Source organism: Saccopteryx leptura, chromosome 3 (assembly GCF_036850995.1).
Source record: "Saccopteryx leptura isolate mSacLep1 chromosome 3, mSacLep1_pri_phased_curated, whole genome shotgun sequence".
Taxonomy (NCBI): domain Eukaryota; kingdom Metazoa; phylum Chordata; class Mammalia; order Chiroptera; family Emballonuridae; genus Saccopteryx; species Saccopteryx leptura.
Window position 1 is genome coordinate 148,319,190 of NC_089505.1, and position 4,106 is coordinate 148,323,295.

Sequence of the window (4,106 nt, forward strand, 5' to 3'; positions counted from 1 at the left end):
CTGGAGAGTATTGTACTAAGTGAAATAAACCAGTCAGAGAAAAAACAAATACAATATGATTTCACTTATGTGTGAAATCTAATGAACAAAATAAACACAACAGAAACAGTCTCACAGAGGAGGCTCTTCATGGAGAACACACTCACCTTCCCCAGCCCCCTTTTTTTTCTTGCTTCTCTTCTTCTAATCTCCTAGGACCTTTCCTTTGCCTTTGTAACTTATTGCCTGAGCCCATTTCTTCTACAGCTTACTTTTACCTCTGTGTGGGTCTCTAAATAAACTCATAAATATAGAGAACAGACTGATAGTTGTCAGAGATGAGGAGGAGGTTTGGGGGTCTAAGTAAAAAAAAAAGGGTGAATGGATTAAGTGAAAAAAGAAAACTCAGAGACATAGACAACAATATAGTGATTTCCAGAAGGGAAGGGAGCAGGGCAGGTAGAATAAGGTAAGAAAGGATAAACTGGTCCTGGCTGGCTGGCTCAGCAGCAGAGCATTACCCAGTGTGTGGAAGTCCCGGGTTTGATTCCCAGTCAAGGCACACAGGAGAAGCACTCATCTGTTTCTACACCCTTCCCGCCTGCTATCCTTCTTCTCTGTCTCTCTCTTCCCCTCCTGCAGCCAAAGCTCAATTGGAGCAAAGTTGGCCCGGGCACTGAGGATGGCCCCAAGACCTCCCCAAGGCTCTGGTTGCAATGGAACAATGCCCCAGACAGGCAGAACATCGCCCCCTAGTGGGCTTGCCTGATGGATCTTGGTCGGGCGCATGCAGGAGTCTGTCTCCCCACTTCTCACTTCAGAAAAATACAAAAAAAAGTATAAATAGTGATGGCAGGAGATGCTTTGTGTTGGGAACACACAATTCAATACACAGTATATGTATTACAGAATTGTACACCTGAAACCCATATAGTTTTATTAACCAATGTCACCCCAATAAATTCAAAGTAATTATAAAAATAAATGAATAAAATCAGGTATGACCATTTTTACATACAATATCAATATAAAGAGTTACTTAATAATTTACAGGAAAAACATTTGTATCTAAAAGTATGCAACCATACAATAAAAAGTAACTAATAATGCCATATCTAGAAATAGCATTTGGCCATATTTTTCTTCATCATCTTCATTAAACAGCTTTCAAAGTCTCTCATGTTCCAGATTTAGCAATTTCATTAATCTTGGCAGCAGTGTGGGTATTGTTCTGAGAGAAGAACCCTGTCTAAGGAGAGAATGTGGCCAATGCCCTTTTCACTCTGGATGATAACATTTGTCTGGACTTCAATTGCTTTTACATCTCTGAACTTCCCAGAAATGTTACTGATAATTACTAGTCATTATTTATTTATTTTTAAAAATGTAATCCCCAGAAATCATGTAAGTACACAGAGTACAATCTAAAGCAATTTTCAAGAGTATAAGACTTCCAAATTCAAATCAACAGGGACTACAGATGTTGGTTGGGAAATTGCCTTGCACAGTGCTGAATAGTTTCATATTAGGTTTCACCTTGACATTTGGAAACACTTTTAAACCAATTAATAGTATGACTAACAGAATAATTTTCATCTCAAACACAAAAAAAATTCTTCCAGGTATTAAAACTCTATAACTATACAATTTATTTCTATATGTTAATAAATGTGCAATTTTTTTACTTTATTCTTAAAAAATAATTATGGCTAAATTGGGACACCAGTTTATCAGCCAAAGAGAGATATTTGTGATTTTTTCTTGTGATGCCTGAGAAATACCAGAAGGAGCTAAGGAAAAGTAGAAGCATGGGAGACTGCTAGTGGCAAAGCCCTTGCAGTTTGAGGCTTAGCAAAAGGCTAAGTTCTCCCCCCACACACCGCACCTCCATATTGGATATGAAGCTGAGTATTTGCACTCATCCCAAACCCCCACCTCACTTGCTTAGTGAAGTTGCTAAAGGCTAAGTTTTTCTCTACAGCTCCATGTTAGCTGAGATGCTGGACTGTTTCTACTTGTCCTATCCCCCATGTCCCATAGAGAGACTTGAGGCTGTTTTCTTTTTATCTTTTGTTTTGTGAAGTTAAGATGTTATATATGGTGGGAGTTTTCTGCACTTGAGAGAATTTTTTGGTTGCCTTGGAAATGCGTTTTAATGATCTCTTTGATTTGTTAATGACTTCACTTTGCCTTATAAATAAAGCAGGGATGGGGGAGGAGACGCTTTTTGCAAGCTATCTCTTGCGTTGCAAAGAGACCTCCCGAGGCCACCTTTTTGCTCTTGAAGCCTACTTTCTTAATTCTGTGCCATTCCCACTCAGGACCTGGAATTACTAGCTGCACTGGTCTGGTTCCAGGCATAGAAGCAACATTAATGAGAAGATCAAATATTATGAAAGTGAGCAGGTCCCTGGGCCCTTTGCTATCTACGTTACCTTTTGCAAAAGTTACAAAATCTCTTGAGTCTGTTTCCTCATCTAAGATATGAGGATCCTACAAGTCCCCAGGTTATAAACAGAATAGGTTCTGTAATTTTCAATATGTTTAAGTATTTATATGTACAGAAAGGTAAAAATAAATAGTATGTTAAGACAAACATCTGTCTAAGTTTCATTTAATAAGTAAATGTACCTGTTCCAACTTATATACAAATTCAACTTAAGAACAAACCTACAGAACCTATCTTCTTCGTAACCAGAGGTTTTTAAGGATTGTATAGCCAGTATCCACGGCCATGGCCACCATCACAGCAGCCTCCTGGCCCATGCAGGTTCGCATTGGATTCGGACAGTCGGTAAAGAAATAACGGAGCCACAAACTGGTGGGTCATAGTCTTTAATCCTAGCTTGCACCCGGCGGGCAAGTAAAAACATACACTGGGCTCCAAAACCCACTCACATTCAGTGCTCACAAAGCCACTGTCTTATCTGAGTTTCCTAGAATCAAAGGTTTCTAGCTCACCAGCCTTATTCTCCTCAGTTCCTGTAAAGCCAGTATCTAAGGCCAGGGCCAAGGCCACTATCACAGCCGCCTCCTGGCAGGTTCGCATTGGATTCGTACAGTCGGCAAAGAAACAGCGGAGCCAAAAACTGATGGGCCATAGTCTTTAATTCTAGCTTGCACCCGGCGGGCAAGTAAAAATACACACTGGGCTCCAAAACCCACTCACATTCAGTGCTCACAAAGCCACTGACTTATCCGAGTTTCCTAGAATCAAAGGTTTCTAGCTCACCAGACTTATTCACCTCTGTTCCCCATCTCCTTCCTTCTCCCAGATACAAACTCTACACAAACTGGCATCTCACTCAGCACTCCACCATCTTGGCTGCTTCTCCTGGCCTCCTCCACGTGGCCTTTCTCTGCTCTCTGCTGTCTCCTCTAATGATAATCTCAGGAACCAAGAGGGCAAGCTCCCGTTTTGTCCCCATTTTATAGTGTAGAAATCCAAACCTCTAATCCAATATACAAAATAGGGAAGTCTAATACAAAGTCACTTCTCTGAGGCATGATTGGATTGTACCACCCCACATCAAAAAGGGTGGGAAAGGCTTAATCCCAAAACCAAGCCCCAGGCTACAAGGATTCTCAACACACATTAATATCACCTGGACAATGGCCTCCTCATGGGCAGCGTAATCTTTAACAAAGTGAGCATAGCCCTGGCCGGTTGGCTCAGTGGTAGAGCGTCGGCCTAGCATGCGGAGGACCCGGGTTCGATTCCCGGCCAGGGCACACAGGAGAAGCGCCCATTTGCTTCTCCACCCCTCCGCCGCGCTTTCCTCTCTGTCTCTCTCTTCCCCTCCCGCAGCCAAGGCTCCATTGGAGCAAAGATGGCCCGGGCACTGGGGATGGCTCTGTGGCCTATGCCTCAGGCGCTAGAGTGGCTCTGGTCACAACATGGCGATGCCCAGGATGGGCAGAGCATCGCCCCCTGGTGGGCAGAGTGTCGCCCCTGGTGGGCGTGCCGGGTGGATCCCGGTCGGGCGCATGCGGGAGTCTGTCTGACTGTCTCTCCCTGTTTCCAAGCTTCAGAAAAATGAGGGAAGAAAAAAAAAGAAAAAAAAGAAAAAAAAACCAAAAAAACAAAGTGAGCATAATACATTTTATCTGCCCAACAGTTCCCCATC

The 4,106-nt window shown here is 42.7% G+C and overlaps 1 non-coding gene across 1 annotated transcript; it reads left to right on the forward strand.

Annotated features, from left to right (window-relative positions):
* The first annotated feature begins 3,635 nt into the window (after positions 1-3,635).
* On the forward strand, positions 3,636-3,711 carry TRNAA-AGC (transfer RNA alanine (anticodon AGC)). Its single transcript has one exon. It is a non-coding gene; the product is annotated as a tRNA-Ala (tRNA).
* Positions 3,712-4,106: the final 395 nt, after the last annotated feature.